At 42.8% G+C, this 27,982-nt stretch overlaps 2 long non-coding RNA genes across 3 annotated transcripts in view; both read right to left on the reverse strand.

The window, feature by feature from the left end:
- Positions 1–600: 600 nt before the first annotated feature.
- The window catches only part of LOC134474891 (uncharacterized), a 51,627-nt gene continuing 24,245 nt past the window's right edge, over positions 601–27,982 (reverse strand). The window contains exons 3-5 of one of the 2 annotated variants that reach the window (XR_010045805.1): positions 27,032–27,122; positions 22,439–22,540; positions 601–870 (exon numbers count right to left, since the gene is read on the reverse strand). This is a non-coding gene — a long non-coding RNA (uncharacterized LOC134474891). Of the gene's footprint in view, positions 871–8,459; positions 8,615–22,438; positions 22,541–27,031; positions 27,123–27,982 lie in introns of those variants that run through there. The other variant, XR_010045804.1, reaches the window with a different exon arrangement.
- Positions 19,127–22,325, reverse strand: LOC134474890 (uncharacterized). Its single transcript, XR_010045803.1, has 2 exons — positions 21,918–22,325; positions 19,127–21,140 (listed from the first exon to the last, which is right to left on the reverse strand). It is a non-coding gene; the product is annotated as an uncharacterized LOC134474890 (long non-coding RNA).

Consider the following 27,982-nt stretch of genomic DNA (forward strand, 5'->3'; position numbering starts at 1 on the left):
TAAAACTTGAAATACAAACAGACTCTGCTACTTTTCATCTAAATTCAGTGTTGGGCTAAATTCAGTGTTGGACTTTTCCAAGTCCTTTGAAATGTGTCCTCCTCTAGTCACTGGTCGTGCTGGAATTTACTTTCTTGTGAAGACAGGATTTGAGCAAATTGACACAAGTAGAGTTTGCCACTACTCTGCACGCCTGGTTAAATATCGAGTTCCCTAAATGGTGTGCGTTTTACTTTGATCTCTGCTCACACTTTGCTCATCCAGTTAGAACCACAGGGCTCCAGGCCATAGCGTTCCAGGCCTAAACAAGAAAATTTCCATTCCATTTTGGGAGTTCATTCCTCTCTCATAATTACTTTTTCCACAAATGTGTGCTTCAGGAGAGGCCCTGTCCAAATGTGGAGAGGCCCATTTTCATTCACTCACTTTCAGACTTTCTAAGGTTTTCAGTTACTAGAGGTTTGCCCAGACTTGCCATTGTCAAGGGACAGTGCACTTCAATTGAAGTTGTGCAGTATTACTTCATGTGTCTCCGTGGAAATTCCACCAATGGGAAACTCTTGCTGTAGTCATCTCCAAGTGTTTCTGGGTAAGAAAATATAACTAACAAAGGATGTGGTTTCAAGCAGAATGAGGAAAGGAGGGATTATCTTTATTTCAGTGCAGGTTGACCTTTCAAAGAAACAGTAATTCCTATGAAATAGGAGGTAAAATCTTTTGTAAAGAGACATGGACATGACGCGCTCAACATTATGTCACTTTTTTTAAAACGACAAGGGCATTTGAGAAATTCTTGGCTGCTGAATTGTCCCTTTTTTCAAATTTCTCTTAGGTAAGACACTCCAACTTCTTGAAACCATGGTCCTGTTCCTTCCATGTAAAAAAACAAAGCAAAAAAAAAAAATAAATTAAAACAAAACCCATCAAATTACATTTGAGAGCACACAATTGCTCAGCAGGCCCACTATTCAAGAAGCTAGAGGTACAGAAGCCTCAGCCTTCAGCCCATGGCCTGAAGTTTTGTCTCTATCATGGGCCCTCAATTCCCTGGCATGTCCACATTAACTCATGAATCTTTACTCATTTCCTCTTCAAATGCACAGGATCCAATATATTTGATCCCTGTTCACCTGGGCTGTAATCATTCAAGGACACACCAGAGGAAGGGCAGCCTCCCCCTTGCCTGCGGCCTGGAGCTTCTCACAATAGAAATGGACACCTGAACAAGGGGAGCCAAAACAAAGAGAGGCATATTCCTAAAGCCTGAAGCACAGAAGCTACCTATAGACCAGTAGTGGGATTTCACAAATTATGTAAGAATCTCTGTGCACATGCTTGGCATGGTGGCTCATGCCTATAATCCCAGCAATCTGGGGGCTGAGGTGGATGGATCCTTGGGAGTTCCAGTCCATCTTGGTCTACGAATTTATCTCAAGGCCTCTTTCAACAACTACATAAGATGCTGTTTCCAAAAAGAGGACAACAGAAACCTAGACACACTTGGTCTAGGTCCCTGGGTTCACTACATGAGTTGTGGAGTCTAAATATTCCATGCCATGAGAAAATACCTGGGATTTTTAGGAAAAGGTGCATTTGCATCCCTTTTCTAAGGGTTTCCCTTTCACCATGTTACATTTAAATTCTGGGAAAACCTGCTGGTGATAAGCTATCTAGCATTATGTTGGTTTAGGTATTGAGCTAGTACCTCATGTTTAGTGTCCAGGGTTATGCTGGAATGGCTGCAGACCTCCTTGAAATAGCGATTGCAGACAAGTGAACCCCGAGGAAGCTGGATAGTTGAAGCAGGCACTCCAAATATTCATGCACTGCAAGGATTCACTTTCATTTTGGGACTCACCTTCTGGTTGCTGGCATTTAGTGCTAACTGATACTACCATGGTGGCAGTAATCCAGCAGAGACTGCATGTATGGTTTGCAGGTTTGCTTCCCAAGCCACCAGAAACTTGGCAGAACCCAAATCATTGTGGCATTTTCTTTCCTCCCCTGAAACATTTGGCTTTCTAAGTTTGAAAATTGAATAGACTGGGCTAGCCAAGTTTGGACCCCATAGACCACCAACAGAGCTAAAGACAGAGCCAATTACTTCCCTCCACTTGTCAAAATATGTCAAATTTGCGTGATCACCACAACTTCAAAGAAAATTCTGAGGCAACTTAGAGAGGTGAATCAAATACTGCATGATTGGAATGGCTTTGGTTGTATGAGGTGGAAAGCTCCAGAGTTGGGCTGAAACTGTTCACAGAAATCGACAGGCTTGTGGTTGCCAGGTAACCACACTGGGCTGAGATTGGCTGAACATCACTGTGAGGTGGATTTTAGGCTCTAGGTTTGCAAATTTAAAAGACTGGGGTAGTCAAGTTTGGAACCCATAGACCTCAGACATACCAAAATGTTTTCCAATTACTTCCCTCCACTTCTCAAAATATGTCAAATTTTCTTGATCACTACAACTGTGAAAAAATTTCTGAGGCAACATAGCGAGGCTAATCAAATATTGCACGATTGGAATGGCTGTGGTTGTATGAGGTGGAAAGCTGCAGAGTTGGGCTGAAACAGTTCACAGAAATCCACAAGCTTGTGGTTGCCAGGCAACCACACTGGGCTGTGATTGGCTGAGCACCATTGTGAGCTGGACTTTAGGCTCTTGGATACAAGTGTGCAGTAGGAGACCTGAGTCACAATGCTGGGCGTTGCCATGGAGACCTCAGTGGCACAGAGGACCTTGTAGGGCAAGATTTAAATAGGATGAATATTCTTGGCCTGGTATGCCACAATATTCTCTCTGAAGGCTTCACTGCTCAGAATTTGTGGATGGAAATGCTTGCCAAACTACACATGGATGTACTTTCAATGGGATATGAAATATGACAGGGCCTGGCAGATGATCTCTGCCATGTCCTATCCTTGAGCATACGCTTTTCCCTTGTCATGTCTGTCATTTGGCTGAGTCCTGTTCCCTAAGCTATTCAGTCAAGACTTGCTGGCATCATTCACCTGCAGTATAAGAGTTTTCTGTGAAATTTCTCAGCAGAAATCCTCTGCAAGCACATAGCTTTGGATATGAGAGACAGTGGTGGAAGTTGAATTTCAAGGGCAGATATTTGAAAACAATGAAACAAGCCCCGAATAAGATCTTTACATGTTTCCCAGATGAATATGTTTGGAAATACGGGGGAAGATGGAGATCAAGCCTGAGAAGAGTGCACACCCATTTCAAGGTACAAAAACCAGGGAAAAACATGGGAAAGCAAGAGAGCTGGTTAATCTGATGTAAAAATCTTTGATGATGAAAGGAAAATTATATTCTCATGATGATATAATCAGGCTGTAGAAGTGAACTTCTCATGTTGGTTCTCCTATGTGTGGCCTTCTGCATTGGCCAGTGGATGCAGGACAGGAGATCTTCAGATAAATCTGGTGGAACACAAAATACTGAAAAAAAAAATTCAGCCTAAATCCTGTGTATTCCTTCCATTTGAGAACATATATGGATAATGTGTGAAGTTTCAAAAGAGAAAATGTCTATTGCGTCATGGTTTCAACAATGAAATGGTCACTTCACATAACATTTTGAATTTTGTTTTCACAGTTGCTCATGTACCGGGCCTGAGTAAAGCAGAATGCAGAGAAAGCCTCTTCAATAGTTGTGCATTCCATAAGTGGTTTTAAAACCAGTGAAACCCTTGGACTTAGTGTTTGTATTTATTGGTTGATTGGTTTTTCAAATTGTTTCTTTTACTATTTTTAACTTTGTGACTCAGGGAAGCCCTCACTTATAGTGATTTAGACCTCTCCAAAAGCTCTGAAGTTATTCATGTAACAGCTATTACATGTTATAAGTTTCTGCTATTAAAACTTGAAATACAAACAGACTCTGCTACTTTTCATCTAAATTCAGTGTTGGGCTAAATTCAGTGTTGGACTTTTCCAAGTCCTTTGAAATGTGTCCTCCTCTAGTCACTGGTCGTGCTGGAATTTACTTTCTTGTGAAGACAGGATTTGAGCAAATTGACACAAGTAGAGTTTGCCACTACTCTGCACGCCTGGTTAAATATCGAGTTCCCTAAATGGTGTGCGTTTTACTTTGATCTCTGCTCACACTTTGCTCATCCAGTTAGAACCACAGGGCTCCAGGCCATAGCGTTCCAGGCCTAAACAAGAAAATTTCCATTCCGTTTTGGGAGTTCATTCCTCTCTCATAATTACTTTTTCCACAAATGTGTGCTTCAGGAGAGGCCCTGTCCAAATGTGGAGAGGCCCATTTTCATTCACTCACTTTCAGACTTTCTAAGGTTTTCAGTTACTAGAGGTTTGCCCAGACTTGCCATTGTCAAGGGACAGTGCACTTCAAATGAAGTTGTGCAGTATTACTTCATGTGTCTCCGTGGAAATTCCACCAATGGGAAACTCTTGCTGTAGTCATCTCCAAGTGTTTCTGGGTAAGAAAATATAACTAACAAAGGATGTGGTTTCAAGCAGAATGAGGAAAGGAGGGATTATCTTTATTTCAGTGCAGGTTGACCTTTCAAAGAAACAGTAATTCCTATGAAATAGGAGGTAAAATCTTTTGTAAAGAGACATGGACATGACGCGCTCAACTTTATGTCACTTTTTTTAAAACGACAAGGGCATTTGAGAAATTCTTGGCTGCTGAATTGTCCCTTTTTTCAAATTTCTCTTAGGTAAGACACTCCAACTTCTTCAAACCATGGTCCTGTTCCTTCCATGTAAAAAAACAAAGCAAAAAAAAAAATAAATTAAAACAAAACCCATCAAATTACATTTGAGAGCACACAATTGCTCCGCAGGCCCACTATTCAAGAAGCTAGAGGTACAGAAGCCTCAGCCTTCAGCCCATGGCCTGAAGTTTTGTCTCTATCATGGGCCCTCAATTCCCTGGCATGTCCACATTAACTCATGAATCTTTACTCATTTCCTCTTCAAATGCACAGGATCCAATATATTTGATCCCTGTTCACCTGGGCTGTAATCATCCAAGGACACACCAGAGGAAGGGCAGCCTCCCCCTTGCCTGCGGCCTGGAGCTTCTCACAATAGAAATGGACACCTGAACAAGGGGAGCCGAAACAAAGAGAGGCATATTACTAAAGCCTGAAGCACAGAAGCTACCTATAGACCAGTAGTGGGATTTCACAAATTATGTAAGAATCTCTGTGCACATGCTTGGCATGGTGGCTCATGCCTATAATCCCAGCAATCTGGGGGCTGAGGTGGATGGATCCTTGGGAGTTCCAGTCCATCTTGGGCTACGAATTTTTCTCAAGGCCTCTTTCAACAACTACATAAGATGCTGTTTCCAAAAAGAGGACAACAGAAACCTAGACACACTTGGTCTATGTCCCTGGGTTCACTACATGAGTTGTGGAGTCTAAATATTCCATGCCATGAGAAAATACCTGGGATTTTTAGGGAAAGGTGCATTTGCATCCCTTTTCTAAGGGTTTCCCTTTCACCATGTTACATTTGAATTTTGGGAAAACCTGCTGGTGATAAGCTATCTAGCATTATGTTTGTTTAGGTATTGAGCTAGTACCTCATGTTTAGTGTCCAGGGTTATGCTGGAATGGCTGCAGACCTCCTTGAAATAGCGATTGCAGACAAGTGAACCCCGAGGAAGCTGGATAGTTGAAGCAGGCACTCCAAATATTCATGCACTGCAAGGATTCACTTTCATTTTGGGACTCATCTTCTGGTTGCTGGCATTTAGTGCTAACTGATACTACCATGGTGGCAGTAATCCAGCAGAGACTGCATGTATGGTTTGCAGGTTTGCTTCCCAAGCCACCAGAAACTTGGCAGAACCCAAATCATTGTGGCATTTTCTTTCCTCCCCTGAAACATTTGGCTTTCTAAGTTTGAAAATTGAATAGACTGGGCTAGCCAAGTTTGGACCCCATAGACCACCAACAGAGCTAAAGACAGAGCCAATTACTTCCCTCCACTTGTCAAAATATGTCAAATTTGCGTGATCACCACAACTTCAAAGAAAATTCTGAGGCAACTTAGAGAGGTGAATCAAATACTGCATGATTGGAATGGCTTTGGTTGTATGAGGTGGAAAGCTCCAGAGTTGGGCTGAAACTGTTCACAGAAATCCACAGGCTTGTGGTTGCCAGGCAACCACACTGGGCTGAGATTGGCTGAACATCACTGTGAGGTGGATTTTAGGCTCTAGGTTTGCAAATTTAAAAGACTGGGGTAGTCAAGTTTGGAACCCATAGACCTCAGACATACCAAAATGTTTTCCAATTACTTCCCTCCACTTCTCAAAATATGTCAAATATACTTGATCACTACAACTGTGAAAAAAATTCTGAGGCAACATAGCGAGGCTAATCAAATATTGCACGATTGGAATGGCTGTGGTTGTATGAGGTGGAAAGCTGCAGAGTTGGGCTGAAACAGTTCACAGAAATCCACAAGCTTGTGGTTGCCAGGCAACCACACTGGGCTGTGATTGGCTAAGCACCATTTTGAGCTGGACTTTAGGCTCTTGGATACAAGTGTGCAGTAGGAGACCTGAGTCACAATGCTGGGCGTTGCCATGGAGACCTCAGTGGCACAGAGGACCTTGTGGGGTAAGATTTAAATAGGATGAATATTCTTGGCCTGGTATGCCACAATATTCTCTCTGAAGGCTTCACTGCTCAGAATTTGTGGATGGAAATGCTTGCCAAACTACACATGGATGTACTTTCAATGGGATATGAAATATGTCAGGGCCTGGCAGATGATCTCTGCCATGTCTTATCCTTGAGCATACGCTTTTCCCTTGTCATGTCTGTCATTTTGCTGAGTCCTGTTCCCTAAGCTATTCAGTCAAGACTTGCTGGCATCATTCACCTGCAGTATAAGAGATTTCTGTGAAATTTCTCAGCAGAAATCCTCTGCAAGCACATAGCTTTGGACATGAGAGACAGTGGTGGACGTTGAATTTCAAGGGCAGATATTTGAAAACAATGAAACAAGCCCCGAATAAGATCTTTACATGTTTCCCAGATGAATATGTTTGGAAATACGGGGGAAGATGGAGATCAAGGCTGAGAAGAGTGTACACCCATTTCAAGGTACAAAAACCAGGGAAAAACATGGGAAAGCAAGAGAGCTGGTTAATCTGATGTAAAAATCTTTGATGATGAAAGGAAAATTATATTCTCATGATGATATAATCAGGCTGTAGAAGTGAACTTCTCATGTTGGTTCTCCTATGTGTGGCCTTCTGCATTGGCCAGTGGATGCAGGACAGGAGATCTTCAGGTAAATCTGGTGGAACACAAAATACTGAAAAAAAAAATTCAGCCTAAATCCTGTGTATTCCTTCCGTTTGAGAACATATATGGATAATGTACAAAGTTTCAAAAGAGAAAATATCTATTGGGTCATGGTTTCAACAATGAAATGGTCACTTCACATAACATTTTGAATTTTGCTTTCAAAGTTGCTCATGTACCGGGCCTGAGTAAAGCAGAATGCAGAGTAAGCCTCTTCAATAGTTGTGCATTCCATAAGTGGTTTTAAAACCAGTGAAACCCTTTGGACTTAGTGTTTGTATTTTATTGGTTGATTGGTTTTTCAAATTGTTTCTTTTACTATTTTTAACTTTGTGACTCAGGGAAGCCCTCACTCATAGTGATTTAGACCTCTCCAAAAGCTCTGAAGTTATTCATGTAACAGCTATTACATGTTATTAGTTTCTGCTATTAAAACTTGAAATACAAACAGACTCTGCTACTTTTCTTCTAAATTCAGTGTTGGGCTAAATTCAGTGTTGGACTTTTTACAAGTCCTTTGAAATGTGTCCTCCTGTAGTCACTGGTCGTGCTGGAATTTACTTTCTTGTGAAGACAGGATTTGAGCAAATTGACACAAGTACAGTTTGCCACTATTCTGGACGCCTGGTTAAATATCGAGTTCCGTAAATGGTGTGCGTTTTACTTTGATCTCTGCTCACACTTTGCTCATCCAGTTAGAACCACAGGGCACCAGGCCATAGCGTTCCAGGCCCAAACAAGAAAATTTCCATTCCATTTTGCGAGTTCATTCCTCTCTCATAATTACTTTTTCCACAAATGTGTGCTTCAGGAGAGGCCCTGTCCAAATGTGGAGAGGCCCATTTTCATTCACTCACTTTCAGACTTTCTAAGGTTTTCAGTTACTAGAGGTTTGCCCAGACTTGCCATTGTCAAGGGACAGTGCACTTCAAATGAAGTTGTGCAGTATTACTTCATGTGTCTCCGTGGAAATTCCACCAATGGGAAACTCTTGCTGTAGTTGTCTCCAAGTGTTTCTGGGTAAGAAAATATAACTAACAAAGGATGTGGTTTCAAGCAGAATGAGGAAAGCAGGGATTATCTTTATTTCAGTGCAGGTTGACCTTTCAAAGAAACAGTAATTCCTATGAAATAGGAGGTAAAATCTTTTGTAAATAGACATGGACATGACGCGCTCAACTTTATGTCACTTTTTTTAAAACGACAAGGGCATTTGAGAAATTCTTGGCTGCTGAATTGTCCCTTTTTTCAAATTTCTCTTAGGTAAGACACTCCAACTTCTTCAAACCATGGTCCTGTTCCTTCCATGTAAAAAAACAAAGCAAAAAAAATTAAAAAAAATTACAACAAAACCCAGAAAATTACATTTGAGAGCACACAATTGCTCAGCAGGCCCACTATTCAAGAAGCTAGAGGTACAGAATCCTCAGCCTTCAGCCCATGGCCTGAAGTTTTGTCTATATCATGGGCCCTCAATTACCTGGCATGTCCACATTAACTCATGAATCTTTACTCATTTCCTCTTCAAATGCACAGTATCCAATATATTTGATCCCTGCTCACCTGGGCTGTAATCATCCAAGGACACACCAGAGGAAGGGAAGCCTCCCCCTTGCCTGTGGCCTGGAGCTTCTCACAATAGAAATGGACACCTGAACAAGGGGAGCCAAAACAAAGAGAGGCATATTCCTAAAGCCTGAAGCACAGAAGCTACCTATAGACCAGTAGTGGGATTTCACAAATTATGTAAGAATCTCTGTGCACATGCTTGGCATGGTGGCTCATGCCTATAATCCCAGCAATCTGGGGGCTGAGGTGGATGGATCCTTGGGAGTTCCAGTCCATCTTGGGCTACGAATTTATCTCAAGGCCTCTTTCAACAACTACATAAGATGCTGTTTCCAAAAAGAGGACGACAGAAACCTAGACACACTTGGTCTAGGTCCCTGGGTTCACTACATGAGTTGTGGAGTCTAAATATTCCATGCCATGAGAAAATACCTGGGATTTTTAGGGAAAGGGGCATTTGCATCACTTTTCTAAATGTTTCCCTTTCACCATGTTACATTTGAATTCTGGGAAAACCTGCTGGTGATAAGCTATCTAGCATTATGTTGGTTTAGGTATTGAGCTAGTACCTCATGTTTAGTGTCCAGGGTTATGCTGCAATGGCTGCAGACCTCCTTGAAATAGCGATTGCAGACAAGTGAACCCCGAGGAAGCCGGATAGTTGAAGCAGGCACTCCAAATATTCATGCACTGCAAGGATTCACTTTCATTTTGGGACTCACCTTCTGGTTGCTGGCATTTAATGCTAACTGATACTACCATGGTGGCAGTAATCCAGCAGAGACTGCATGTATGGTTTGCAGGTTTGCTTCCCAAGCCACCAGAAACTTGGCAGAACCCAAATCATTGTGGCATTTTCTTTCCTCCCCTGAAACATTTGGCTTTCTAAGTTTGAAAATTGAATAGGTTGGGCTAGTCAAGTTTGGACCCCATATACCATCAACAGAGCTAAAGACAGAGCCAATTACTTCCCTCCACTTGTCAAAATATGTCAAATTTTGTTGATCACCACAACTTCAAAGAAAATTCTGAGGCAAATTAGAGAGGTGAATCAAATACTGCATGATTGGAATGGCTGTGGTTGTATGAGGTGGAAAGCTGCAGAGTTGGGCTGAAACAGTTCACAGAAATCCACCAGCTTGTGGTTGCCAGGCAACCACACTGGGCTGTGATTAGCTGAGCACCATTTTGAGCTGGACTTTAGGCTCTAGGATACAAGTGTGCAGTAGGAGACCTGAGTCACAATGCTGGGCGTTGCCATGGAGACCTCAGTGGCACAGAGGAACTTGTGGGGTAAGATTTAAATAGGATGAATATTCTTGGCCTGGTATGCCACAATATTCTCTCTGAAGGCTTCACTGCTCCGAATTTGTGGATGGAAATGCTTGCCAATCTACACATGGATGTACTTTCAATGGGATATGAAATATGCCAGGGCCTGGCAGATGATCTCTGCCATGTCTTATCCTTGAGCATACGGTTTTCCCTTGTCATGTCTGTCATTTGGCTGAGTCCTGTTGCCTAAGCTATTCAGTCAAGACTTGCTGGCATCATTCACCTGCAGTATAAGAGATTTCTGTGAAATTTCTCAGCAGAAATCCTCTGCAAGCACATAGCTTTGGATATGAGAGACAGTGGTGGAAGTTGAATTTTAAGGGCAGATATTTGAAAACAATGAAACAAGCCCCGAATAAGATCTTTACATGTTTCCCAGATGAATATGTTTGGAAATACGGGGGAAGATGGAGATCAAGGCTGAGAAGAGTGCACACCCATTTCAAGGTACAAAAACCAGGGAAAAACATGGGAAAGCAAGAGAGCTGGTTAATCTGATGTAAAAATCTTTGATGATGAAAGGAAAATTATATTCTCATGATGATATAATCAGGCTGTAGAAGTGAACTTCTCATGTTGGTTCTCCTATGTGTGGCCTTCTGCATTGTCCAGTGGATGCAGGACAGGAGATCTTCAGATAAATCTGGTGGAACACAAAATACTGAAAAAAAAAATTCAGCCTAAATCCTGTGTATTCCTTCCGTTTGAGAACATATATGGATAATGTACAAAGTTTCAAAAGAGAAAATGTCTATTGGGTCATGGTTTCAACAATGAAATGGTCACTTCACATAACATTTTGAATTTTGCTTTCAAAGTTGCTCATGTACCGGGCCTGAGTAAAGCAGAATGCAGAGTAAGCCTCTTCAATAGTTGTGCATTCCATAAGTGGTTTTAAAACCAGTGAAACCCTTTGGACTTAGTGTTTGTATTTTATTGGTTGATTGGTTTTTCAAATTGTTTCTTTTACCATTTTTAACTTTGTGACTCAGGGAAGCCCTCACTCATAGTGATTTAGACCTCTCCGAAAGCTCTGAAGTTATTCATGTAACAGCTATTACATGTTATAAGTTTCTGGTATTAAAACTTGAAATACACACAGACTCTGCTACTTTTCATCTAAATTCAGTGTTGGGCTAAATTCAGTGTTGGACTTTTTACAAGTCCTTTGAAATGTGTCCTCCTGTAGTCACTGGTCGTGCTGGAATTTACTTTCTTGTGAAGACAGGATTTGAGCAAATTGACACAAGTACAGTTTGCCACTACTCTGGACGCCTGGTTAAATATCGAGTTCAGTAAATGGTGTGCGTTTTACTTTGATCTCTGCTCACACTTTGCTCATCCAGTTAGAACCACAGGGCTCCAGGCCATAGCGTTCCAGGCCTAAACAAGAAAATTTCCATTCCATTTTGGGAGTTCATTCCTCTCTCATAATTACATTTTCCACAAATGTGTGCTTCAGGAGAGGCCCTGTCCAAATGTGGAGAGGCCCATTTTCATTCACTCACTTTCAGACTTTCTAAGGTTTTCAGTTACTAGAGGTTTGCCCAGACTTGCCATTGTCAAGGGACAGTGCACTTTACTTTAAGTTGTGCAGTATTACTTCATGTGTCTCCGTGGAAATTCCACCAATGGGAAACTCTTGCTGTAGTCATCTCCAAGTGTTTCTGGGTAAGAAAATGTAACTAACAAAGGATGTGGTTTCAAGCAGAATGAGGAAAGGAGGGATTATCTTTATTTCAGTGCACATAGACCTTTCAAAGAAACAGTAATTCCTATGAAATAGGAGGTAAAATCTTTTGTAAAGAGACATGGACATGACGCGCTCAACATTATGTCACTTTTTTTAAAACCACAAGGGCATTTGAGAAATTCTTGGCTGCTGAATTGTCCCTTTTTTCAAATTTCGCTTAGGTAAGACACTCCAACTTCTTCAAACCATGGTACTGTTCCTTCCATGTGAAAAACCAAAGCAAAAAAACCAAATAAATTAAAACAAAACCCAGAAAATTACATTTGAGAGCACACAATTGCTCAGCAGGCCCACTATTCAAGAAGCTAGAGGTACAGAAGCCTCAGCCTTCAGCCCATGGCCTGAAGTTTTGTCTCTATCATGGGCCCTCAATTCCCTGGCATGTCCACATTAACTCATGAATCTTTACTCATTTCCTCTTCAAATGCACAGGATCCAATATATTTGAACCCTGTTCACCTGATCTGTAATCATCGAAGGACACACCAGAAAAAGGGCAGCCACCCGCTTTCCCCGGGCCTTGGTGCTTATCGCAATGGAAATGGACACCTGAGCAAGGGGAGCCAAAACAAAGAGAGGCATATTCCTAAAGCCTGAAGCACAGAAGCTACCTATAGACCAGTAGTGGGATTTCACAAATTATGTAAGAATCTCTGTGCACATGCTTGGCATTGTGGCTCATGCCTATAATCCAAGCAATCTGGGGGCTGAGGTGGATGGATCCTTGGGAGTTCCAGTCCATCTTGGGCTACGAATTTATCTCAAAGCCTCTTTCAACAACTACATAAGATGCTGTTTCCAAAAAGAGGACAACAGAAACCTAGACACACTTGGTCTAGGTCCCTGTGTTCACTACATGAGTTGTGGAGTCTAAATATTCCATGCCATGAGAAAATACCTGGGATTTTTAGGGAAAGGGGCATTTGCATCCCTTTTCTAAGGGTTTCCCTTTCACCATGTTACATTTGAATTCTGGCAAAACCTGCTGGTGATAAGCTATCTAGCATTATTTGGTTTATGTATTGAGCTAGTACCTCATGTTTAGTGTCCAGGGTTATGCTGGAATGGCTGCAGACCTCCTTGAAATATCGATTGCAGACAAGTGAATCCCGAGGAAGCTGGATAGTTGAAGCAGGCACTCCAAATATTCATGCACTGCAAGGATTCACTTTCATTTTGGGACTCATCTTCTGGTTGCTGGCATTTAGTGCTAACTGATACTACCATGGTTTCAGTAATCCAGCAGAGACTGCATGTATGGTTTGCAGGTTTGCTTCCCAAGCCACCAGAAACTTGGCAGAACCCAAATCATTGTGGCATTTTCTTTCCTCCCCTGAAACATTTGGCTTTCTAAGTTTGAAAATTGAATAGACTGGGCTAGTCAAGTTTGGAACCCATATACCACCAACAGAGCTAAAGACAGAGCCAATTACTTCCCTCCACTTGTCAAAATATGTCAAATTTGCTTGATCACCACAACTTCAAAGAAAATTCTGAGGCAACTTAGAGAGGTGAATCAAATACTGCATGATTGGAATGGCTTTGGTTGTATGAGGTGGAAAGCGGCAGAGTTGGGCTGAAACTGTTCACAGAAATCCACAGGCTTGTGGTTGCCAGGCAACCACACTGGGCTGAGATTGGCTGAACATCACTGTGAGGTGGATTTTAGTCTCTAGGTTTGCAAATTTAAAAGACTGGGGTAGTCAAATTTGGAACCCATAGACCTCAGACATACCAAAATGTTTTCCAATTACTTCCCTCCACTTCTCAAAACATGTCAAATTTTCTTGATCACTACAACTGTAAAAAAAATTCTGAGGCAACATAGCGAGGCTAATCAAATATTGCACGATTGGGATGGCTGTAGTTGTATGAGGTGGAAAGCTGCAGAGTTGGGCTGAAACAGTTCACAGAAATCCACAAGCTTGTGGTTGCCAGGCAACCACACTGGGCTGTGATTGACTGAGCACCATTGTGAGCTGGACTTTAGGCTCTAGGATACAAGTGTGCTGTAGGAGACCTGAGTCACAATGCTGGGCGTTGCCACGGAGACCTCAGTGGCCCAGAGGAACTTGTAGGGCAAGATAAATAGGATGAATATTCTTGGCCTGGTATGCCACAATATTCTCTCTGAAGGCTTCACTGCTCAGAATTTGTGGATGGAAATGCTTGCCAATCTACACATGGATGTACTTTCAATGGGATATGAAATATGCCAGGGCCTGGCAGATGATCTCTGCCATGTCCTATCCTTGAGCATACACGTTTCCCTTGTCATGTCTGTCATTTGGCTGAGTCCTGTTCCCTAAGCTATTCAGTCAAGACTTGCTGGCATCATTCACCTGCAGTAAAAGAGCTTTCTGTGAACTTTCTCATCAGAAATCCTCTGCAAGCACATAGCTTTGGATATGAGAGACAGTGGTGGAAGTTGAATTTGAAGGGCAGATATTTGAAAACAATGAAACAAGCCCCGAATAAGATCTTTACATGTTTCCCAGATGAATATGTTTGGAAATACGGGGCAAGATGGAGATCAAGGCTGAGAAGAGTGCACACCCATTTCAAGTCACAGAAACCAGGGAAAAACATGGGAAAGCAAGAGAGCTGGTTAATCTGATGTAAAAATCTTTGATGAAGAAAGGAAAATTATATTCTCATGATGATATGATCAGGCTGTAGAAGTGAACTTCTCATGTTGGTTGTCCTATGTGTGGCCTTCTGCATTGGGTAGTGGATGCAGGACAGGAGATCTTCAAATAAATCTGGTGGAACACAAAATACTGAAAACAAATCATCTTAATCCTGTGTATTCCTTCCATTTGAGAACATATATGGATAATGTACGAAGTTTCAAAAGAGAAAATGTCTATTGGGTCATGCTTTCACCAATGAAATTGTCACTTCACATAACATTTTGAATTTTGCTTTCACAGTTGCTCATGTACGGGGCCTGAGTAAAGCAGAAAGCAGAGTAAGCCTCATCAATAGTTGTGCATTCCATAAGTGGTATTAAAACCAGTGAAACCCTGTGGACTTAGTGTTTGTATTTAATTGGTTGATTGGTTTTTCAAATTGTTTCTTTTACTATTTTTAACTTTGTGACTCAGGGAAGCCCTCACTCATAGTGATTTAGACCTCTCCAAAAGCTCTGAAGTTATTCATGTAACAGCTATTACAAGTTTCTCCTATTAAAACTTGAAAGACTAACAGACTCTGCTACTTTTCATCTAAATTCAGTGTTGGGCTAAATTCAGTGTTGGACTTTTTACAAGTCCTTTGAAATGTGTCCTCCTCTAGTCACTGGTCGTGCTGGAATGTATTTTCTTGTGAAGACAGGATTTGAGCAAATTGACACAAGTACAGTTTGCCACTACTCTGGACACCTGGTTAAATATCAAGTTCCCTAAATGGTGTGTGTTTTACTTTGATCTCTGCTCACACTTTGCTCATCCAGTTAGAACCACAGGGCTCCAGGCCATAGCGTTCCTGGCCTAAACAAGAAAATTTCCATTCCATTTTGGGAATTCATTCGGTTCATCATATGCTTGGTGGCTTCTGTGCTGTCACTAGAAAAGTGAATCCTTTCCCACTTAGGCAATCCCAAAGGAGACAAAGTGAGACCTCCTGGTCTGCTGCCTGGCTGGCTCGTGGGTTTGAGCGCTTCCTGGATTATAAATGCTAGCGAACAGCTCTTAGTGACTACCTGCTCAGTGGGTCTGGGTGTCCCTACCATCCGTACCATGGGGGAACAGGGTTATGAGACTGGGTGTGGCCCCTCCAAGCTCACTGTGCAGGGCTGTCCCTGCAGCTCTCTGTGCAGCCTGTGCTTCCAGATGCTGCCAGGTCTCTGTGCTGTATTCACATATCTGGGAGGCTTTGTGGGAGTCCTGATGGCCCCCTTCTCTGCTGGTCTGAGATCTCAGAAGCCTCATGCCTACTACTAGGCACTGTACCAACAGTGCTGCCCCAGACATCAGCCTGGAGCAGGTCCCTGCAGGGCTGCAATACACATAGGTGTACCACTGTGGGGCCTCCCAATAACAACAGATGCCAGCAGGGGGAGAGTGTGAGCTGAGGGGACTCTGTAATGAAGCCACAGGAGGACAGGGGATCTTCAGGATCAGATTACACCTTCAGAACCTCCCTCCAGTGTATAGTAAATAGCAGGCCTGTGGTACTGCCTCCAAAGGAACCTGGGGTCTATGTCTTCAACTATCACATCCTCTCTGCTCAGCCACTAATTTGGCCAAGTGCCAGGTCACTCTCCAAACATTAGTGGGAGCATCAAAATAGAGACATGGACACTAAGTCACTTCACTTCCTGTCATGATTTACTTCCGCTGTTTTAGTTCACTGTAACTCCTGGGCCCAGCTATCCCTTTGGCAGTAGCATGACTGTGTTTCTACCATACCCCCTGCTCTGACACATCATCACATCAGAAGAGGTGCACTCATCCAAAACCTAGGCCCTTGCAACTTTGTCCATGTCTCAGGGTAAATATCCAGCCCCTCAGGTCAGAGGCTAGGGGCACACTAGGCTAAATGACATTGTACCAGATAACAGTGAATACAGCCACTCAGCCTTTCATGGCTAAGAAAACTGGACCAAATTTTTTCAGCAGCACCACAGGCAAGTACCCTGTGAGTCATCACATAAAGGTCCCTATTCCCATACCCAGGACAAGCCTGTTTTCTCATCTCTAGAATGTGTTGTTGTCACAGGACACATGGGATGATACTTTTCATGTAAGGAGTTTATGACTTATTTGCTAACAAACTGATCTGAAAATGCTATCATTTCTAAATACTCCTTATGAAATTTAAACTTTGTGTATCACTGCAGCTTCCAGCACTCACAGTAGGGCATGGCTGGGCCACTAACTCTAGGCTTCCTACTGTCTCATCACAGACTGCAAATCACTCAGTGTAGAACTTGGTGGTGGTTTGCACAGTGAGGGTGGCACAGGCAGAAGGGCTGCACAGCCTGATGGAGCCCCTGGAACAGGACTTTCTGCACAGCTGCCCTATCCACAGCTCTTCCTTCTCAGGTCCCTCAAGGGCCAACATTTCAACCCCACAAGCCCCGATGCTGGGATAGTGAGTTTGCTCTCAGCTGCACAGTGTGACTCGGCCACCTAAAGCTGAGTCTTTGAAATGTGCTTACATCTCTCAGCCTCACTTCACTGAGAACTGAGAATTATACCCAGTAATAGGGCAATTCTCACAAGAGTGAATTGTACCTATGGCCAAGCTTATAGGGTCCCTATGGTACAAAATGGGGTTTCCAGGCAATTGCTTCACCAACCAAGGCTCTATGGAAGGCCTGCTGGAGTAGCTGTGTTTATTCTCCATTGAGTTGGTCTCTCCATGGGAAAGGTTTGTTTCTCCCTCACTGATTCCTACACTGAGTAAACATTCTCTCTTCATTGTAGAGGAGATTGGAGAGTTGCTCTATGTGCTTTCAGATGTATTATTCAGAGCCATATTCTCTGGGGACTGGCAGAGGCATCAGGGCCATTCAGACATCAGGGCAGGAACCAGTTGGTACCATGTGTACATGAATATACATAGAGCCACAACATGCACAGACACTTTCCAGGCACTGACCATGATCCAATGACCAGGTAAGATATATGTACTCCCCTCTTGACGTTCCACATTAGTGGGGGCTATCCTGGATGGCAGATCATGTATCACTGACATTATAGTACATGAGACCCCCTCTTGGTTTTCCTAGACATGGATGCACAACAGTGAAAGAGGAGTCCAGAGGAAGCACAGAGTACTGGGTGGCAAGTCACTGAGCAATCTAATGACTGAGTAGAGGTGGAACAGGACACATCCCTCTGTCCTCTCTCTTCTAACATACTTATGGAAGACAACCCCTGTACCATAACAGACAGTTTTCCATCCCCCATGAAGGCAACATGCTGTTGGAGAGAACTACACAGATGTGTGTACAGCTTCCCTGAAGAAGGGAGAGATGGTCACACCAGTGTACACAGACTCTCCCATGGAGTCATCTATCAGTCTCCCAGGGCTGTCTGGACCAAGACTGATTCACTGATGGTGGAGATAGAGTGGAACTGGGCTCTCCACAGATGGAGCAGCAGGCAGGTGTCTAACTCAGCAGGTTGCCTTGGGCAAGCAGTTTGGGATTGAGGACTAGAGCTCACACAGCTCCCCATACCTGTCTCCTCCAGAACCACAGTCCTATTTCTTAGCTCTAAGCAGCAGCTGCAAACCCACATGAACCCTCCAATGCAGCTTCAACTTGCTGAGCTTGAGCGTTGTGAACAAACTGAGGAAGAAACAAGGGTGACGAGGACTGGTAAGGTCTGTGGGTATGTGAGGAGGACAAGGCTAAGGGACCACCCTGTAGCTCTGAGACACACAGGAATCAGTGGGTGGACGCAGTGTGAGAAACTTCCGGATAGTGGATTTGTGCACAGAGCTGTCTCTGACAGGCACTGGGAAATTTGTTTGCACTGCAAGAAACAGGGGAAATTGGTGATCTTTTTCCCTTTTGCTGTTGAAGGGTCAGCTGCACACCAAGCTCATGGACCAGCTGCAGAGTCTGCACCTGATCCATCTCCAGTGCCTTCACCAGCTCTGGGACCACAGGAACACCCAGCACCAGGAAGCCCATCTGTCAGCTCAGAGGTATAACTAACAGGGTCTCCACAGCAGGTGGCAGGTCCTCAACTCCCTTGAGGCCAGCTCCTGCTAAAAACTTGAGTTTCCCATCTCCTCCACTATTTTTTCCATTTTCTTGCCCTTACTTCTATACTCCTTTTAAATATTATGGCATAAATTAATTTTAAACAGATGATAGGATGTCATTCACTTTAATTAGCATACTCAGTGCAGTGGCATGCACACATTCTCAATATGAACAATCTTCAGTTTTGCCCAGTTCCAGAACATTTCCCACAACTTCACTCCCATTTGGACACATTTCCCTCTCTTCCCTGCCAGCCCCAGCCACCACTGATCTTTCTGCCTCTGTGATTTAGTACTCTAGGTTTTCACATCAGTGCATCACAGCTCTGTTTGGCCAAGCATTAATTGAAGAGACTAACTGATATTTTTCTTTGATAAAGAGGACAGTCCCAAATAGATCCCAGTTTATAAATAAAACTCAGATACATTCATCTTTGAGGTTGGAATTGCTTTTCCATTTGTTTTGTGAGGTAAGAGACAAATACTTGCAATGCAAAAGGGAATCTCCTCATATGGCAAACAAATGTACAAAATGCACAGTTTCCCACTGAAGATACATTCAGGGCCATGTCACTGAGTGATGCTGTGTCCCCATTTGACTTCAGGATTTAAGGTAAGTGGGGAACAGCAATGGGGAGGAAATGGTGTGGGGGAAGCAGAACCATTTCCCTCAGCTCCCATCCGAGCTCTACACAGGGTCCCTGGACCTCTCTGAGCTAAGCATAGAGGTTTCTCCCACACAGAGAGCTGCACAACAACAACACAAAAAAAAAATAAAGAAAAATCTGCATAACATTTTAACTTTCTTTTCAAGATTGTTGTTCATAGCACTTTTAGAAAAGGAAGGAACTAGGACCCTCCCTACCCTGCAGGTAGAGTGTGCAGGGCACCAGTGTAGACCACAGAAAGCAGGGGAAGCTTCAGGGAAGCTGAGCTCAGTATCTCTGGGCCCACAGGGAAAGAGGCCAAGGGATCTGATTATGAAATTCCCATTGATGCAAGATGGATTTGTGTGTGGAAGATCTCAGTTTTTACAATGAAATATCTCTGCCATCAATGTGCATACACACAGAGATGTGCGTGAGACAATCAGAGGGACAGAGGCAGAGTGAGGCAGAGCCTGGGAGACTTGCCCATCACTTAATGAATGGAGCTGCAAAATACTGGAAATGTGAATGCTCTTCTTGGTTTTACTCTCAAAATCCTTTATCATACAATGTCATTGTTGGGTGGGGAAGTGGCACAGGGAACTAACACAAACCTGGTGACATAGATAAATATACCAAGATTTTCTTTTTTTTTAATTTTTCTAAATCTGTCATTTGTAATAAGAGAGCATATATTAATGGCATACAAATAGTTCTCCAGTAGCAGAGTCCTCCATGGGCTTGTCAGTCGCAGATTCAGAAGACAGAAGTAGGGTGGGAGAAGCAGAGCAAGGTCCATATAAAGGTGGAAATTGCATTTTGCCTTAGTTGAAAAAAATGTCACCTGAGACAACTTACTTAAACCAAAGAGAGATGCCACCTCTTCCCAAGGTGTGTGTGTGAGGGGGGGCAGCACAGAGTACAAGGCTGGGTAGGAAGAGAGCCAGGGCTCAGCAGTGTGAGAGGGGATCACAATGTACCTATCAGGGCCATTTAGGATGAGTGGTCTGCCATCCAGCAGCTCCTCTCTCCTGTCCTTGCCTGTTGTGAGGGCCTGTGTCTCTTCACTGCTGGGTGGAGAGAGGGCCAAGCCATAAGCTTTCTGTCATCTCTACTAAGACTGGGGACATGGCCTAGAACATGGCCTTCTTTTAGCATTTTCTGTGCCTGTAAGTTTATAATTCACTCAGCAATTTTGCTGTGTGCTATGTTCATGGTTTCTAATTTTTCACACCTTAACTGAGTAAAAAAGAACACGGGTGTCTTTCAATCTCACTTTTTATAATGAAGACTTAGCAGTACATTTTCCAGGTTAAATGCATACAGGTTGAATTTCATAGTCACAGATTTCAAACCTGAAGTCTCCACATTGAGTTGGAGCCTTGAAGAGGAAGTCTAGGGGTGCTCAGATCTCTGTGGAGATCTTATGTCAGGGGAAAATGGGCCAGGCAGTGGTAGAAGACACCTTGGCACCAGGGGCAAGAAATCCTGAGGTCCAGGCCTCCTGAGCCACAAGTCAGATTCTCAGCAAAGCAGAATACACTGCACACTGGACAGAAGAGGGCTGCAATGACCCTGCTACCAGAACTCCTCCCTGTAGGCCTGAGGCCCCTGACTCACTCAGGGAAGCACTATATGAAAAGGGAAGTCCATTACACAGCCAATACTGATGGAATGTCATCCATCCAAGTGCAAATCTCAACTTCTACATGTGGATGCACCACAGCTGTGGAGCAGGACAGGTGTTTACAGGCAGCAGGTTAGGAGGTGGGGCACTGCAGGCAGGTCAGTTTCTGAAGCCTGAAATAAAAGACGGGCATCTGATCAGCTCGTTTCCTTCAGCAGTAACCACCCAACAAGAACATTTTGCGTTAAAAGTCTAAGTAACTGAAAGGAGTTACTGCCAAAAATATATGCTGTAGTATTAGTTGGAAGATACAAAAGTAAATGGCTGCATCCCTAAGTAAAATGAGATGTGACCCTTAATGGGAATGTGGTCTCCTTTGGTGTCACTGAACCACATCTATCAGGAACAAACACACTGATGAACAGAGCAAAAATGAATATAGGCAATGGGTCAACAATCAAAACTCATTAATAACAACAACAAAACCCATTATAAGATAAATGACTCAGTGAATTTTTTCAAGTGTATAATAAAGAATAAATAGCAATCACTTTTGGATTCTTCCTAGAAATTGAAGGGAAAGAACCAACACCAACTTCTTTTAGATGACAAAGTCACCCTGAGAGTGAAGCCAGACAATAATGTATTAAAAAATAAAATAAAAAACAATTGAAAACACCCTACTGACCAATACTCCTAATGAACATAAGCAAGATTATTCAGCTAAATTCTTATCAGCTAAATTTGCAAACACATGCAAAATTTAACCACCATGATCAACACTTGGCTCAATCTCAGTGATGCAACAACCATCCCACTATAAAAACCATTGAGCATCACTTGCTACTTTCACAGAATGAGACAGAGCTAACCCTTCAATAGAGTTCGAAAAATAGCTTTGACAAATTCCAAAGTTCAACATTTTGTCATGGTAAGAACTACTCACACACCATGTATAGGAAGAATGGACCTCAGCACAGCAAAGATCATACATGAGAAGCCCATCCTGACATCGCACTGAGAGGCTGACAAGCTTCAAGATTTTCTTCTCAGATCAGGAACCAGACAAGGCTTGCAGCAACTTTCAACAAAGTACTCCAAGTTCTAGCCCTAGAATTTACTCAAGAATAAGAAATGAAAGTTTCCAAACCAGAAAGGAAGAATTAAGCACTGTTTCTGTTTCCTGAGGACACAACCTTTCATATAAGAAACTTACATCTCCACTTAAAACCTTTTAGAACAAATTCAAAAATCACATAAGGTGCAGGGTACAAGATTCACATGTCCTAAACAATTCATATCTATGTGCTTCAAACAAACTGCAGCCTCAAATATAAAGAATACAATTCATTTTACAATTCATCAAAAAGCATTAATGCTTAGGAAAAATTTAACCAAACTCACATATTCTTTAAAATTTGTAGAAATTGATGCAAGCAGTACAGTAGCACTAACAGAATAAAACACATACCATGATGGCAGATGGGAAGAATTCATGTTGTGATAATGTACAAGCTACCCAGATCAACCAGCTCTTTCAAAGCATTCTTGTCAAAATACCACTGATATTTTCCTAGAAATGGAAAACACAATATAAAAATTCACAAGGAAATACAAAGTGTCATCCTTTAGCCATGTAAAGAACATTAAATATAGAAGCACAAAATACCTGGTTTCCAAATATATTATAAAGTGGCAGCAGTCAAAAGCATCTTATACTGAAAGAATAGGATCACAGATGAAAATGACTAGCCCAGAGACAAACCAACTCATATAGTCAGCAGGAGTTTGGATTTGTTTCTTCATTCCATTCCTATCCTTTCCTGTATTTTCCTTTTCTTCTTCTTTTCAGGATCTCCCTCTGTCGATCTGCCCTGAGCTGAAATCAGAGTGGCCACTGAGGCAGCAGGCTTGTCTGGAACTCCCAGTATTCCTGCTGCCTCAGTGGCCTAACATTGCAGGTATTTTCACCATTCCTTGCTCAGCCAGTGAGTTTTTAATAACACCAGGATGAAACCACGTCTGGCGGTGTGTCTTGTAATGCTATCACTCTGGAAGGCTGAGGCAGGAACATCAGAAATTCAAGGATAGACTCACCAAATTAGCAACTTATTGAAAAACTCCTCAAAAAAGGAAGACTTTGGGGGCTGGGATTTAGCTTAGTGGCATAAGCGCTTGCCTTGTAAGCAGGCAGTCATGAGTTCGATCCCTGGTACTGATAAAAACAAAAAAAGTCCAAAAGGAAGACTTTTAAAAGTGGAATGTAATGGAGCTAAATGCAAAAGCTCTGTATTCAATCTCTAGAAACTGAATGGAAAATCTAAACCATACCCAAAACAAAACCTTGGAAAGTAGAAGGGAAGGTAACAAAGTTTTATTCTGGCCTGGCCGTCTGGAGGGCAGTGTACCCCAATTAGCTTTATCCTTCACATCTTTTTTTGGGATTTGATCCCAATCATCAATTTTCATGAGTGATCAGAGAAAAAGAGAAAGTGCTTTGGGGATATCAAGCCTCAGTCCCCCAGCAGAAGGCATTTGGAGTAATCTTCTGAAGTGCATTCTGACCACAGTTACAGTTAAAAAGCAGTGACTACCAATATTGTTAATTGGATTTTTAGTCCTACTCATTGTGAAAGAAACTGCAGATTAGGAAGGTGGTAGATAGCTTAACTAGATGGATTCTTTCTACAAAGTCTAAAGATCAAAGTCAAATATTTTATTCCATGAGTATACAAAATTGTTTGCCAATTGCCAACTCAGAATAATGTACACCTGTAATCCCAGCCCTCTGACAGCATGAAGAAGGATGATGAAGGGTTTAAGCCTAGCATGGGAAACTCAGAAAACTGGTGAGACTATGTCTTAAAATGTTTAAAAACAAAATTTTACAAATGTATGAAATTATTGATCATTAAGTAATCCTAGAAATCACTGTGCAAGGTACATTAACCACTCTTATTCTACAATTATTTTTTATTTTCCATAGACTTAAAAGAGTATCTTTTATATAGTCCTTATTATTATTTCAAAAAAAATAGCAATCCCTTGATCCACTTCTGATTCTAAATATAAATTTAGGAGAGGAAAAAAAGCAATGATCACATTCTCTTCACACTGAGCTACCCAAATCCTAAGAAAGTATATTCAGTAGCATATCTGCAGTCATCTCTGTAAAATATTCAAAAAATTGAAACAAGGCAAACCTAGCAGCACATCAGTGTCTACATGATGGTAAACCTTATGCTAGGTGTGCTGACTAAAGTACATTTGCAAGAAAAACTTACATATGTTTTTTATTCTGAATTCACAGGTGATATTTGACTTTGTATTTTTAAACTTTTTAATTTTTCTCTTCTTTTCTTTCTTTCTTTCTTTCTTTCTTTTACTCTTTCATTCTTTTTTTGAGATGGGGTTCTGCTATACAGTTGAAGCTGGCCTTGATCTTCCCTTTTAGCCCCAGACAACCTCAAAATTACAACAACCCCCTGCCTCAACCTCTGAGAACTGAAATGACAGGTGTGTACCAACATCACAGACTGTGTTTTCCTTTTAAAATTTTCTCCAAACAAACTTACTCAGAGTTATGTGATATTCTTATATTTTCTCAGATTGAATATACAAAATCAAATCAGAAACCACAGAAAATACAGTTTCAAAATCCTCACCAACATATAACATAATGTAACATAATATAGCATAGCACAATATACCATAATAAAACAAAACAAAAAGCAACCACCTAACTCTGCTTTAAACAACTGCTTCCAACGATACTTTAAGAATTTCTAGTTAGCCACAAACTAGTAATATAATCCATTAATTTCTAGTTAGCCATAAACTAGTAATATAATCCATTAATTTCACGTTTAAGTTGTTTTTCTTTAAAATGAAAGACTGCATCCACTCAAGCACATGTATAAGATTGGCTGTGGCAGCTTGCTTTCAAGGGTTGAGCCAGAAACAGAAGAAATGGACATCAGCCGATGGGTGAGGGGTGCATGAACAAGTGACAGCTGGTTTTGTTCAGCCCCACAATGGCATGTGGTGGCAGCACACTGGGAGCCCAGGATGGAGACATTGCTTGAAGGAGACCAACCAGAGAGCATTTTGCCTGATCAGCCTCAGGGCCATCACCTCTAGGAAAGGCAAACTACCCAGGAGGGACTCAAAGCCCATGGTCTGTTTGGAATGGGAGGACTGGAAGTGATATCAGTGGCTATGAGACAAGTTCCCCAGGAGTGATGTGTGTCCTTCCTCAGCATGGGGTGATGATGTCCATGGCCTTGGAAAGCCTCCCCTTGCAATCACCACCTGCTCTCCCCTCCACAGGGTGTCAGAGTATGGAGCTACAGTGTGTGGCTGAGTTAAATATCTAAGGATGAATAAGTAATCACTCATAGGCCCATGAGAGTAAAACTTCTTAGGAATCCTCATCCCCTGGACAGGAGGAGGTTATAACATGAAACATTCACATACTTCAAAGAAAATTATTATGGTTATTCTGGGAATATCTCCATACTCCCTAGTGGATTTGAAATAAAACTAACATAAGCCAAGGAAAGAAACTCATCCTAAAATTTGACAGATCTCTAAGTGAAGCCTAATTCTCAATGAAAAAAAAAAACTTTTTGGATGGAAATGTGCACTTGGTTCCCAGCCTGCCACTTCTGAAGAATCCATATGTTTGTTGTATGAAATATTTCAAAGTGAAGAAAAGTATAAAACCACATTCTGTTTTCTAGTTTTTCACTTGCGATTTCGAAGGAACACAAATTTGTTCCACAATAAAAAGAAAGGAGGCATCAGAGGGGGCAGCCCAGCTATGGACCCCAGCACATGACACAACTTCCTTGGCAACAGGTCTAAACAGAACTTTGAAGCTTCTGGTCACCAGGCAACTTTGTCTGGTGGCAGTTGACCTTCACCAGCACTTGGCTAATGAGAGTAACCAGTGAATATGCTGTGCTGCTTTCTGAGGCTTTGAAGCCCCAGCCTCTTGACCCTGCATGGGAAAACCACATGCAAATGAGTGAAAGGATGGTTCACTGGGCCAAGATGTTTCAGGAAGCCCACCGGGAACTGCCTAAAATCCAGGGCAGCACACGGCAGGGCCCAAGAGCCCCAACTCCCAAGACACCAGAAACAAGAGGGAGCCCAGGACACGTGTCCCTAGGTTCAGCCCCAGCCACTCAGAGACACCAACTAGAGGACAGCACATTAAGGCCTGGCCACGTCTTTGAATTCTTCTAAACAATTCCCATCCTAAATCATCAGTGTAAGTGCTCTAAGGACAGGCAGTGAGGGCAGATGCTCTGGGGCAGGGGCAGGTGTTGGGAAGTGTGAGTCTGTGCTCCTGTCATGTTCCTACCCAGAACAGGGCTGGCAGGAGGAGAAGGGCAGCATCATGCTTATCCAGAGCCTCCAGAGTCATCTCCTGTCCCCCTGGGTAGAAGTCTGGGAAAGAGCTGTTAGTCTTTGCGGAACATAAGGTTATCTGGGTTCACAAAGTGAAACCTGTGATGCCTCAGAGTCTCAGGCTTCCTGTTGGCTGCTGGGCACTGCCCCAACCATGCTGCACACAGGACATTGGCATGGAGGTGGACCCTGGGCCCTGTGTGCCACATCCCTGCTCCAGAGATGGGACCCACAATAACAGGAGGTATTGGCTCCAGTGCAGAGTATGTGAGCAGAAGGGAATGTATGGAGGCCCACACACGACTAAGAGGAACTTTGGGTCTGATTAACCCTTCCAACACCTCTATCCAGGGCTTGTCAAACACTGGGCCCATGGTCTTACTCCAAAGGAATCTGGACTGCAAGTGCTCAACTATCATATCCTCTCTACTAATCCTCTACCTTGTCACAGGCAAGGTCACTGTACATATATTGATGGAAGAGGAGAAAGGGAACAGACACAAAATCGTTTCATTTCTTGTCATGAATGAATTCTGCCATTGTACCTCATTTTCTGTACTGGGCCTGGTGTCCAAGGACCATTAGCAAGGTGTCTTTCTCCACTGTCCCCAGCTCTTACACAGCATCACCTCACCAGATGTGTGCTCACCTCAAATGTCAGTCCACTCTGTCCCATTCTCTGGCACTTGTCTCATGGGATTTTTCCATGCATTGCAGGTCCTTTTGCAGGAGCCTCTGGGCTAAATGAGCACAAGAAGAGAGCAGTGAGTACAGTGTCTAAGCCTTCCATGGCTATAGAAGAGGAACTTAATTCCTTCCTGGGGACTTTTCATCAGAATCTTGGGAACATTCTGAGGTGCCTCATTAATGCACCTGGACATCCAGAATGAGCCTCCTTTTCTCATCTCTAAAATGGGTGGGATGTCTTAGGACTCATAGGTTTTGTTCATACATAGACTTTTATTCAACCTCTCTATTGAGGTGATCTGAGAATGCTAGTATTTCTAAGTTTCCCTTGTGAAATGTAAGTTTTAATAAGAGAATCCCTTTTCTGCAGGGGCCCTCCTGTGAGCCCATTACCACTAGCCTCTGCAGACTAATTGGAATGTGGCCTTTCCTTCAGCCCCAAAACCTCCTGAGAAGCTATGTGCAGGACACCAATTCCATGTCTACCCACAGTCTCAGAAGTCAAGCAGCAGAGAGACTGGGAGAGGTCTGTACAGGAAGCACAGTGCAGGCAGATGGGAGTCACAGCCCGAAGCAGCCTAAGGAGCTGGCCTTCTGGATAGATACCCCAGGCACAGCCTCTCCTCCTTGGACTTCTCCAGGGCTAAGCTCTCTACCCTATAGGCACCAAAGCTGAGCAGGTAAGTTCTTACCTAAGCAGCCCAGTGGGAATTGGTCACCTGTGGATTCAGGTCCTGGCCCTATGCAAGGGCCTCACTCAACCCTAGTTTACAGTGCCAAACAGGTTGGGAATGAGTGGATTGAGAGCTTAGGGTCACTGAGGATGAAATGGGGGCTCCATGCCAAGCAGTTAGCTGTGGCCTTGGCCCAATGAAGACCTGCTGTATAGGCTGTGATAATTCTGATGGATGAT

Source organism: Cavia porcellus, unplaced genomic scaffold (assembly GCF_034190915.1).
Source record: "Cavia porcellus strain 051 isolate PalLab524CR breed Dunkin Hartley unplaced genomic scaffold, mCavPor4.1 scaffold_41, whole genome shotgun sequence".
In the NCBI taxonomy this organism is placed as follows: Eukaryota; Metazoa; Chordata; class Mammalia; order Rodentia; family Caviidae; genus Cavia; species Cavia porcellus.